Source organism: Rissa tridactyla, chromosome 1 (genome assembly GCF_028500815.1).
Source record: "Rissa tridactyla isolate bRisTri1 chromosome 1, bRisTri1.patW.cur.20221130, whole genome shotgun sequence".
Lineage (NCBI taxonomy): Eukaryota > Metazoa > Chordata > Aves > Charadriiformes > Laridae > Rissa > Rissa tridactyla.
In genome coordinates, this window is record NC_071466.1 from 137,484,826 (window position 1) to 137,497,581 (window position 12,756).

Here is a 12,756-nt window from a genome sequence, read left to right on the forward strand (position 1 = left end):
CCTTCTCCCCCTCGTTTCCCTCCTTCTGCCCCTTATGAGAGAAAAAGAGAAAGGAACGTTGAGCTAGGAGTTCTTTTTCTTTTTTAATTACTTCTTGTAAGTAATGGAAAGATTATCTGACTTGCATATTCCATGGCAAGCACGAGGGAAAGAAGTATCAAAGGGACGTTTAAAAAAATGCACTTGGTAACTAGCAACGGGACTTTTGGCACAATTCCTTGAGTTTGCTTGAGGTTATGGAGGGGGGATGGGAAGAAGAAAAGCAAGTCGACGCAGTACGTTTTCTTTAAAAAAGGGGAGGGAGAACGGAGGAGAAACTATATAAAACTCTTTTTTTTTTTTTTTTTTAAAGGAAATGCGCGGTGATCCTCTGAAGCTGAATCCTCAGGCATTTGTGGCCCGTCTTTGCAGTCCGATATGTTTTTTTGTGAGTGTGTGTAAGCGCTCTCAATCAAACAGCAATCATGGCAGCTGTTTTTCTTCCAGCACAGCAGTTGAGCTGTCTCGCCCAAATGCTTATCAGCTTTTGACTCGCTGCCAAGATAGTTATAAGGGCCAAGCAGCCTGAGCTTGGCTGTGCAGCTGGTTTAGAAGTAAGGGCATGAGAAAACAAAATCACCAAGTTTTTTTGTCACATACAGTATTTACTTTTGCAAATATCCATTTGCAGCTCTGCGGCTTTGGGGTTTTTTGGGTTTGAGGTGGGGGTTTTTTTGGTTTTGGTTTGGTTTTTTTTTTTTTTCCGTGTGCGTGCTGCAGTTTCGTGGTTCTGGCGGGCTGCTCTGCTACAGAGAGACGTCTGGGTACGTGTAAATAGAAAGAAGAGCCCTCTTCTCTCCCTTTTAATCCCGGAAGATATTTCCGTAGGAACTTCTCCCCGCCTTCCCCCCCCCCCCCCCCCCATTAAAAGCTTCATTAACCGCACTGTACTGTCAAGCATATTGCCATAGCGTGGATGCATATGCATTCCAGCGCAGCGCCTTCCCCCCCCCCCCCCAACTCCGTTGCTCTTTTTTTTTTTTCCCTCCCCGGTTTCCCCAGTCCGTCGTCCGTCCCCCCCCTCCTGCCCCCGGCCGGGCCGTCCCCATCCGAAGCCCCGGGGCCGGGGGGGGAGCGGAGCGGCTGCCGCTGCCCGGCGGGGCGCTGGGTTCGCGGCGGCGGAGGGAGGGATGGCGGGATGGATAGATAGATGGCTCTGTGTGTCTCTCTGCGTATGATGAAAACGAGCCTGCTCACGCAGGGCCGTGCCTCTCTTTCATCATCAGCTCTAGCCCTCTGCGTTTCGCTAGCTCACGTCCTCCTCCTCCTCCTCTTCCTTAGCCAGATTGCTCCAGTCGCTCACAAGGGGGAGGCTGGACTCTGAAAAAAAAGGTTGCTGCTGCTGCTGCCGCCGCCGCTCGCATTCCTGCTGCAAGGGCCTCCCCTTCAGACGGCCTTTGCCAGAGCAGAACTTTTAAAAATGCTGCAAATAGGATCTTCTTTTCCCTCTGCTTTATTTAACCCTCCTCTTCCACCGTTTTAAGAACGGGGCTCATTTTCCGTCTCTCCTGCGCTGTGCTCGGCTGTACTGTATATCGCAATGTCGAGGTTAAAGCTCCAAGTATTTTCCCCTCCGCTGCTCCTTTTCTCTTTCTCTCCTCTCTCTCTTTTTCCTCCGTTAAAGAAATTGATTTCTTTGACTGAGCGATGAATCGGGCTTTGCTAGTTTGTATGCTGTGAGAATGAAGGCTTTTATTTGTGATTTTTCTCCCCCGAGTATCAGTGCACAGTGCTGCTTAGGGAACGAGCTGCTCTCGCTGGCTTTCTCTTTCTCTTTAATAGAAATATATTTTTAATGGCTTTAGGTATCTGCGCCATGTGAAATAGGGCGGATGATATCCCTCTAAACCCCCTTGTAATTTGACCATGGCTGAAATGGAAATATTGGGGGGGAGGGAGGCAGGGGGCTGGGTGTGGGGTAGGGGGTGCAGAGGCTGTTTCGTCCTTGCAAACCTCGCCCCCCCCCCCCCCCCCTTTCTCCGCTGAGGAGGGAAAAGGGGATGTGCAGTAAAATGCCGTCTCTGGGACAGGTGCCAGCTCCTAGACAAAAGAAGTAAAATAGGCGGTAAAGGCGGGGGGGGGGAGGAAATTAATAGCCAACAAAAATAGGAATCGAAAATCTCCGAGAGGCAGCACTGGCGAAAGTGATGGTGCCTAGCAGGCCTTTTTGCTGAATATTTTCTTAGCGATGGGTGGAAAGGAGAAAGTTGCAGCATACTTTTTATTCTCGTCTTCTCTGCAGACGTTTGAAAGCGTGAAGGGAGGGTGGAGGGTGCCTTTTTTTTTTCTTTCTCTCCCCCCCACCCCGTCCCCTTCTTTTCCCTCCTTTCTACTGAATTATTCATAGTGTCAGTGGTGAAGCCAGGACTATTAGCATGCATCAGACATGCTGTTTGTCTGTTTGCTAACATTCTTCATTCAAGACTTGTTAACTACCAGACAAGCTTAACACGCTTCTCTTTTTTTTTTTTTTTTTTTTTTTTTTTTCCCCTCCCCTCTCTCTCCCTCTCCCTCCGTCTCTCTCCCTCCCTCCCCTCGCTTCTCCCTTCCCTTCCCTCCCTTTCATGCCACCCCTCGCAGCCGCCCATTGTTGCTGCCGGGCGGGCGGGCGGGCGCTGGCAGCCGGGGGCAGTTGTGGCAGGGGAGCGGGCGGAGGAGCGGGAGAAGCCGGCGCCGGTTGCTAGGTAAGGACCGCCTTCCCCTCCTCTTCTCAGGCCTTGTGCAAGGGCGAGAAATGCCACCGAGCTCCCTTCAGTGCCTTCTGCCTGCTTTTTCCAGGAGACTGCAGAGCTGCAAGGTGAACACCACCAACCACCACCACCAACCACCACCACCACCATCGGCGGCTTCCCCGAGGCTGGCTGGCTTCCCACCCTTGCACAGGGTAAGCTCGCTTTCCCACCGCTTTCCCGGCTTCCCCCCTTGACGTGCCACCAGCGTTTCGTGTTTATGTGCCGCTACCATGGCGTGAGCGGCAAGTCCTTGCCAAGTAGGAAAATTAAGTTTCAGAAACTACATGGGTATCGGCAAATTGGCTCGCGTCTTCCCATTAATTTATTATTAACCGGTACTACGTTATCCGCCCAGCGAGGTTTAGGCTCGTTCAGGATGATCGCTTGCTGGCTATTAGGGATGTGATATACTAATATTTGCTATTGTTGCTGGTTTTTAGGTTCTCTTCTCCCTCTCTATCAAGTCTGCCCCTCCCTTCGCTAGTCTGTTTAAAACCAGCAAGCTTCATTTTCTTAGCAGACAAAGGTCGATCACAGCTTTTATTTCTGAATGCAAATGTTCTAGGACTTGTGCCAGTCTTGCCTTCATTGATTACAATATAGCTTTTTTCTTGAATGGCATTTCCCCCTTCCCTTTTTTTTTTTTTTTTTTTTAAATAGAAGGAAGCTCAAGAAAAGAAACAAAGTTGGGCGGTGCAAGTTTTTATATTTATTTAATATTTCAGTAGGTTTGAAACATTATTAAACGTCCATGTGCAGAGCAGTTCTAATGCAGCTGCTAACAAGTACGTAGGGTTTTTTGCCATTTGTGTGCGTATACACGAGGGTACGCGTTCGCATTTCTCAACTAATATTTTTTAAGGTGACTGTGTGATGATCTGCAGTAATTGTATCTCATTACAATTATGTTTCCTGATTGTCTTAGCAACGTGAATTTGGACATAAATATTTTCAGGGTTCATACTTAAATTTTATAATACCTGGAATTGTTCAGGATTAGTTTATTATTACCATTTTTATAATATATTTTTAAAATAGTATCTTTGATGGCCTTTAAAGGTCCATAAGTGCCGTAAGTGTATTTTCTTCTTTATCTTTTACATGCGCGCACGGGCACATGCTCACGCACACTCCCACTCTCTTTCTCTTGCTCTTCGGATGTTAATGAAGGAATTTATTTTAAGTATAATACTTAAATATTAGAGTAATGCCATTTATAGATCAAAGTAGCATGTGGATATAGGTGTACTGAGTTAGGCACAATTTGGCAGACGGTTATACACTTAAGATTTATTACTACTGTGAAATTGCCAGACCTATTATAATACTGACTTTGTATTCTTTATATAAACAAGTGCATGTGCGAATTAAAAGATCTGGAAATAAATTAATTTTAGAGACACTTATGAGAAAACTAGTCCTGTCATATATATTTGTAAAACAAAATGCTTTCCTCTACACTGAAAAAATGGGACGCTTATGTAAAATGTTTTAATCTTTTCCCTTTAATTTTATTTATATCCAGGAATTAAAGTAAATAACAAAACAAATCCAAATAAGTTTGGGGTTTTTTTCTCCGCAAAAAACCTCCACAAAATAATCAGAAAATACCTACTGACTTGTACAAAAATAGTTTTAAATTCAGGCCATTGACAGCATTGTATCAAAACCATCTTCGTATTGGCGTTGCATTTGAACTGTTTTATGGCAACATAAACTGAAAAACAACTCATAACTTTAAGTAGTAAAGCAGTATTTATTGGCCGATCAAGCTCAAAGTAAGTAGAGAATGTTTTAGTGAACTGTGTAGATTAAGAAAGGAATTTAGGAACGTATGGCTTGGTCATAGCTAAGATCAATTTCTTCCAAGTACTTTTTAGAGGCCTGTAGTAGCTGCACAGTACAATGCAAATAACATACTAGTTGAGGGTTTCAACTTGTAGTAGTTGTTATAAAATCACAAACTGCTAAACGCTCCTCACTGAGAAATTTCAGAGTACTCAATGATATTGCCCCTAATGATGCTGTTTATCTAAAGAGGATTTCTTTTTCTTAGGTTGTAATGCTTGTTGGGGATTGTTCTGTTGCTGAGGACTAGCACTTAAAGGAATATAAAATTGCTTCTGGTGTATTAGTTCATTATTTTGTGGTGGCTTGCTAGAAATGATCGCTGTGAAAGTAAAAGAAGCAGAATTGCCTTATTACTGGTTTATTTCACAGTGAGAATTTCTAGAAGTGTGCTGAAAATGAGCATAACAGTGCATAAAGATCACGTGTGTGTTAATTGAAGAAGGATTAAAATCTGTTCATTAGATTGGTGAAATGCAGGTTTTAAATTTAAAATTATTTTTAGTGTGTAACTTGAAATAAACTGCCAGTAGAAATATTCAGCCCTTCAGATGAATGCCTCAGGAATTATGCACATAAGCTAGAGCATTTACATTTTGAAAGTGTTTTGTGCTGGACTGCCAAGATTTTTGTACAAAATGTTTGGTGCATGGAGTGAAAAATTAAAAGCATAGACAATGCTTTGCTTAATTAAAAGAATTTTTTTGTAGCTGGCTAGGATGAAGTTTTGCGTATTTTCAGATAATAATTGAGTGAAACATGGTGAAAATAATGTAAGATGCACTGTTTTTTGCTCCAGACTCCGTCTTTTTCCCCCCACCCCCATCCTCCAAATGGCTTTTTATCCTCCAAAAGGAGATTTAAGGTGTTGCTGATAAATGAACAGTCTATTCTTAAACTCCCACCTAGCTTTCCTAAAAATATGGCTTTCACCAAGCGGTGCTAAGGCAGGGAAAGCGGGGAACACAAGGGAAAGGTACATATGTTCTAGGCCTGTGAGTAATCGGGAGTGCTCGACAGAGAGCACTGTTACGTGCAAGGCAGAGAGCAGCTTGCAAGGAAACAAGGGGAGCGTCGTCCACAGCGTTTTACACAAAATAGGTGGGTTACGATGTGATGGGCCACTTTCCCAGGTAATAAAAGGGGCGTGTGGCGTCCTTATTCAGGCTAAACTTTTTGAAATTAATCGGAATTTTGTCTGGGTGAACGCTGCCAGGTTTGGATCAGGTTAAGGGCGATTTTATTGTGGGTAAAGGGAGAGGGAGCAAGGAGGAGGCGGGGAGAAGAAAGGGAAAGGGAATGGAGCAGGAGTCACCACTTTCAGATGTGGGTGCAGTCCGGAGTTCTCGTCTTCGTTGACTGTAGAAGATAACACAAGACTCTAAGGCTGGATTATGTTTTGTGTGGCTGTACTGGTACAGCACTGCCTTCTAGTACATGCCAAGTATTCATAAACATTTTGTAGCAGCTAAGGAGAAATAAAAGGACGGGTGGAAGGAATGCCTTGTTTCATCCAGATTTCTTTTGAAGAAAAAAATTTTTTTCTGGGGGGGAAGGAGGGGTGTAATTCACATCCACTCAGTGTTTGGGCAGCTGCCGTGCAGGCAAAGCGGTTTCACTGTAATCGGCCTTCGTCCGTGTGCCACATATATTCCTGTGGCGTGAGAAACCTCGGCAGGGCCTTCTACCTCCTAGGGCAGCGTTCCAAGTCTCCTGTGCACATGGGTGCTCAAGGTGCGGGCAGGCCTGTGATCGTGACACCTTCCCTCAAGAAAATGGAAATGCGCTCTAATTAGGCATTTTTTTCCTACTAACTGCATCAGTTGCTCGCAGCTTGAAACAGGTGCAGGTAATCAGCCCTCCCTCCTTCTCCCCCTGCGACGGTGGTTGTTGTGGAGGTCTAACGTGTATATATATATATATATAAAAAACAAAGCAATACTGCCATACAGTTTTAATTTTGATTTATGGTGCCTGTACCTATCTGAGAAGAAAAAAAAATAATTTAGAAATATGATTTCTCTTTGTTTCTCAAATAAGACATATGTAGGACATGTTTCTTCATAGTTACATATGTGTTCATATAGCATCCGCCCTTGTACAGTGCATTTGATTTTTGCAAAGGTAGATATTAATTTATTCAGTATGCATGCAGCTAGCTAGACTTAGCTGATTGCAGCCAGAAGACAAAAAGTTTAAATCCCTGTAGCCAGCACAATAGACACTCGTAAGTCGAGTGATCCCAGTAGATATAAAATGGCGGGGTGGATGTTTTCAAGTGCACACGCACTTTCGCAAGGCCTGAGTTTATACTACTGTAAACTGTACTGGCCGTGCAAATCTGTACTTGTTTATGCATTTGACTCCGTGCCTGATCCACACTGGGATGAATTCTGTTGAGTTTGATGGGCTCTGGAGCAATCCCCCTCTACCCAGATATTCACTAACGTAGTATGCATGCACATTTGTGGAATCACTAATAAATCTGATCTATAACTTCTCACTAGCAAGCAGACCAATTTGTGATTTTCCAAGGAACAATGCAGAACTTTTTCCACAGCTATTCCTGCACTCAGGTAGAATATTTTAAATCTCCTAGTGACCCCAGTGCTAGTAGGATTTCATTAAAATTTGACTCACGACCTCCAAACCAGAACATAATTCTGTTTCAGATGCCTTAATTCGTAGGTGGATATGCAGGAATGGAATGCCCAAAATAAGGGCCTTTGCAGACAATCTTTTAAAAATATATACCATCAAATACAAGAATGCATCTTTATGAGTTGCTCTCTGTAAAAACAGTCTTTTTTCACAGAAGATTAGTGTTACCGCTTGTTGAGTAGTTGTGTACTTTTCCCTCTTGCATAGGTTTGAAATTTGCTATGCCGTACCTCTCGAAACAAAGGATCTGATCCAAAGGCCTCTGAAGGTGACGGGGTTTTTTCCATCAACTTCAAATGGGATTTGGATTAAGCCTATATACATAATAGTCTGTAATAATGATCTGACTGCTATAGTGGTTTTCAGGGTCTTCCACAAAACTTCAAAACTCTCATAAAAATTCTCCAGGCGTGATACTCCAAAATACAGGTCTAAGCATTGATCATGTTTTGTTAGTTTGTTTTAAAAAAAGCGTGGAGCCTCCAAAGAGCTTCATCTCACTGATGCTCCAAATGAGAGTTTTATGAATTAAGAGTGAATCTTGGTTCCATATTTGGTATGTACTTGATGCCTTACCTTATGCATTCTTTATTTAAATTAGGCAGTCTTTTTGGAAGGACTCCGTAGATTTAAGATGGCAATGTACTACCTACTTATTTTTATACACGTAAGTTTAAATTAACCTCAACTGTCGTATCCTGTTATCTGCCAAGGAAAACATTTAGCTCCTTTGCAATCTCTCTGGAGTTTCAAAGTGATTTGCTCTTTTCAAACTTGTTAAAACACAAACAGAAAAGTAAATTGCTTTGGATACCGACTGAAAATTTTGCAAAGGGGAAGGAAGAGGAGCTAAGGAAAAAATGAATTTATTATTATAATAACCAATATACCTTTATTAAATATTAATTAAGTCATCATTTTCTATAGCCTTTGATTGATTATGTTTGAATTGCTGACTGATATTTTGCAACACTTTAAATCTGAGATACACTTGGCATGTTGCCCATGTATTCAGATACCTGCTTATAGATATGTTTACGATGGCTTTCGTTGAGCTCCTGAAATTCTTTTTTCAATGTAAGCGGACATTTCCAGAAGGAGAGGGTAGCTTCAATTTTAATAATAAAAGAGTTCACATGCTTTTATAACTACAGACACAAATATTCTTAGTATGCCAAATTAGAAAAAATAGCATTATTTGAAACTAGTCCTCTTTTCTTTATTTTTCTCTATTTAATTTTTTATTGTTTTAAGTAATTTAAAAAATAGAAAGGTACACTGGAAACAGTTGATCTCAGGAGCTAGGAAACAAGAAGCTGCACCATCAAGTCTATTTATTTTAATGTTGGGGGGGGGCAGGCAGCGGCACTGAGTAGCATAGGGAAATGCATGGTAGTGTTTTTGTGTTTTACAACCATGGTAGGCCAAGATACTTCACACTGAAGTTAATTCATCAGAGAGAGGTGTCAGATTGAGGGTTCTGTAAAGGTGATACACAAAATACTGATTTTTTTGACCCAAGTTATATTAGTCTTTCTAATACATTACTCACAGTAACTGGTGTTACAGAATCACAATAGGATAGGTGATAGAAAAGACTTTGTTCTGACCAGAAGATAAAACTGTAGAAGAATTCATTTGCATTTTCATCTGCAAGATGTAATAACCATAAAGAAGTTCCAAATTTTTACAAGGTTTTAGATGGACTTGTTTCAGTTCAGGAAGTACTGAGTTGGTGAACACAAAGCTTTGACGTGCGCTTTTAAATGCCTTTGCAATCTTTTAAAAATTAGTCATGTTTTTTATTGGAATTCAGTGTGCAAAAGGGTAGGAAAGTTATTTAATTGCATTCAAGAGATTTTGATCATTGTATTTGTTTTGCTACCCATACACAAAGAGCTCTGGTGTATTTACTTCTACATTTGTATATACAGCAAGTATTATTTTCAAAAGATTTTACTCTTTGATAAACCATTCTGGTTTTTTTCCTCTTTTTTTGATATTTATTTTTCTCTCTGATTGCAGATATTTTTATTTTTTTTTAAAGATAGGAGAGTTCTCATGATATTTTTGTTACCTTTGGCAGATGAGATGCATTGTCTAATTGGTCTATAGGAAACGAAATAGTATATCCAGTCCTGAGTCAGTGGGAAGTCTCCCACAGATATCAGAGAGTTTTGGATTATACTCTTGAACCAAAGTAGCACTCATTTAAAAAACTGATACAGGAAGCCTGACCTCGAATGACTCTTAAAGTGCATTTAAAGAATGTTACATTCTGCATGACCTTATGGACTGACGCGGTTAGTTTTTTACCTTCTTGCTGTGTCTAATTTAAACCAAGGAGTGTCAAGAGTCTTGCTTTCTTGTTTTAAGGGACACAGCATTGGTATTCTTCCTACTCCAGCATGCATTTATGAATTGCAGGGTGCGTGGGAAGGAATTGATCATATCCCAAGATGGATGGAAACTCTGTTACAGGCCCAAAGGGCATGCATATATAAATTTTGCTGCGGGGGTTCATCGAGGGGTTTGGTTTTGTTTTTAATGCAGTGTGAAATATAGGGGGTTTCTTGTTGCTTAGTTATTATGTGAATAAACCATTTACATCTTTACATTTATTTTTATTAGTAACCATTTTTTAAAATAGTTTTCCAACTCAGTCTGTTATGAAGATAGTTAGTTAGCAGTTTTTTAATGGAAGGTTATACATTTCTCATTCTATAATTATTGTAGAAGGAGGAATTAACATGATCACATGGAAATTTTGTTTCTTAAATGGAGATTTACATTGATGGATTGAAGGTTTAAGGTGCAGATTTACATTTAAATTACATATTACATGACATTTACATTTTAAATTATACTAAAACAATTATTTCTACTGTCTCCTCGGTGCCTTCTGAATGCCTCTATAAAATTATTTCATTTAAAGTATAACCCACTCTACAATATATATGTTTCACGCAGGAGATCAGAGTGGTTTTTTGTATGGATGCACTCCTATTTGGTGTAAATAAAAATGAAGTTGAACGTGTAATATTCACGTGTACACATTTAAGATGCTATTTAGTACTTTATTTGGAGTGGCAATTACTTTCTTCTCTGTAACATAAAATGCTCGCAGGGCGTTGTGTTTAACAGGGTAAAAATGGCATCCGTCAGGTGCTTGTAATTTTGGCCCCAAAATGCTTTCAGGATGCAAAACGTACTGTGTTGCTTAAGGCAAACGGATGAGGAACAGCACTTGGCTGCAGATACAGCCAGTGGGGAACAAGGTGGTCTCGAGTTTCTCAAAAAAAGAGGACTGATTTGGGAGGGAAAAGCAAACTGAAAGGTGGTTGTGCCTGTTGTAAAGAGCGGGCCAGTCTGGAAGCCCGGAGTGACAATGAAATGGTTGTAACTTTATGAAGATACTTCCATGCTTATGGAAGGTACTGTACGCACATATAGGTACTTGCTTGTGAATGTTTCTGCAGTCTGTGGCACTGCAGTCCACATCTTGCAATCAGTTTTAGCAAGTTGAAGGAGCTTAGAGTATAAGCGTAATTCTTTTCCCAAAATAGATTTCTTTACACTGTCGGTTGGATATGGCAGTTTTGTACCCACATAAGGTTCTGGGTTGGACACAGAAGCACTAAAATTCCATTATTGTCAAAATAATTGCTTCAAGCCTTTTAACTTTTGATGCCTGCTGCGCTGAATAGGTGAAAGATTATACATCCGCCTGGTGGTGGATTGAACTTCAGGTGGAAAAGGGGGTGTGCGTGAGCCAGTATCAAATCTCTGAATTTTGTAACTTGTCTTGTCATCTGCGTGTTCCTCCTGAGATACAATCTAACCTAAAATACAGATTAATTGAAGGTTCAGCAGGAAGAGCTAACAAGCTTTTAATCTGTGAAAAAACAGGCCTACGGCCTAACGTCATGTATTAGTTTTAAAGTTGCAAGTAGTGGAAGAACAAATATAAGTGTCTCACAATTCACTTGACATCAAGGGATCAAGTTGAAAAATTACTTTGCCACTACACTTGCAGACTTCGTTACAGCTCCAAATGAGTAGTTTTGAAAAACGCTTGTAATGAAAAGGTTTATCCAGGTGATCAGTGGCGGTGTTTCACATCACTGTCTAGTGGGTATTACTTCTCATGGCAATTAAAAAAAAAAAAAAGTAAAGCCATTCTTCACAGAGTGAATTTCATCTCTTTGCACATGACTAGTTCAAGGCCTGCATAGAGTTTAAGTCCCACTCAAACCACTTCAGATAGCTAACAGCTTTTTTATGTCCTTTATGTACTGTGAACTACTGCTGTAGAAGCCGCTGGGAGAAATACTGTGTACAAAAAATAATTTTTATTGTGCCATTGAAATCAATGGTGTTAACTAATCAGTATAATCTGCAGTCCCAAGAGTTTCTCTAGTTACTCTTCTATCCTTTAATAGAATATCCTTTAATTTGTAAATTATGTATCTTAGGCATGCTGTTGTCCAGAAATTAGGCCTTGATGAAGTATTTGTATGTGGAAGTTGTGGCGCCCTTGTCTGGAAAAATGAGTAAGAGGTTGGGAGATTCTTTTACACTCAGCCTTGGGTGTAACAGTAAGAGCCTCTTCAGGTTTCCTCCTCCTTCTCTGCCTCAGCTCCTTCTCTGCCTCAGCACCTCCTCTTGTAAGTTGGAGATAACTCTGGCGTTGCCCATGAGATTTCTTCCACGAGAAACAGTTGATGTCTGAATAGACCACGTACAACGCACATGTGGAGAACACTGAGCTGAGAAGGGAGAAGTTGTGGGCTGCTTTGAGATGCTGTGCCTGCAGAATTCGAGGGGTTAAACACCGCTTTGCATAAGGCGGCATCTCATAGTCTAGATCTGTGTTGCAGCTGCTATTCTAGTCCTCGACTTCCTTTGAATGGAGACTTTCACTCATAGCTTTTGGAGGAGACTCCTCTGCCTCCCAAAATTCAGTGGTATTCTTCACCAAACTGGAAGGTTATGTGCTCACTTGCTTACTTGCCATGAGGTTTCTTTCATCATCACCGTCTTGTAAATTAGTCGCTCTGTTTTATGCATTCATAAGTAATAGGAAAGATTGCAACACGCACAGCATCTGCATGGATATAACTCAAATCAAAGTTTAACTCTGATCAGAACAGCTCAATAGAAAGATGCTGTGAAGTTGCCTGGTCTGTGGCCCTTCCAGCTTAGGATTCTGCTGTACGAATAATTAAAATGCAGTATGTCGATGGCATCTTAAGATTGTATGGGGTAGTTAATTAGATCATTGACTAAAAAACAAAACAAAAAGCTCCAAACCTTTACAGAATACTAAACAATGACCATGGAAACTAAAACTTACAAATCATAATATTTTATGTGCTCCCTGCAGAATAGAGAACTGGGAGGGAGCTTTTAAAAATAAAGGCACTGGCATATTTTAAACCTTTTGTTTGCTGACTCTTTTTTTTTTTTTTCTCTG

General features: G+C 40.9%; 1 long non-coding RNA gene across 3 annotated transcripts in view; it reads left to right on the forward strand.

The window, feature by feature from the left end:
* Positions 1-251: 251 nt before the first annotated feature.
* The window catches only part of LOC128916856 (uncharacterized), a 106,410-nt gene continuing 93,905 nt past the window's right edge, over positions 252-12,756 (forward strand). Inside the window, exons 1-2 of one of the 3 annotated variants that reach the window (XR_008469069.1) lie at positions 252-803; positions 2,818-2,923. This is a non-coding gene — a long non-coding RNA (uncharacterized LOC128916856). Of the gene's footprint in view, positions 804-2,642; positions 2,724-2,794; positions 2,924-12,756 lie in introns of those variants that run through there. The other 2 variants (XR_008469067.1, XR_008469068.1) reach the window with 2 other exon arrangements.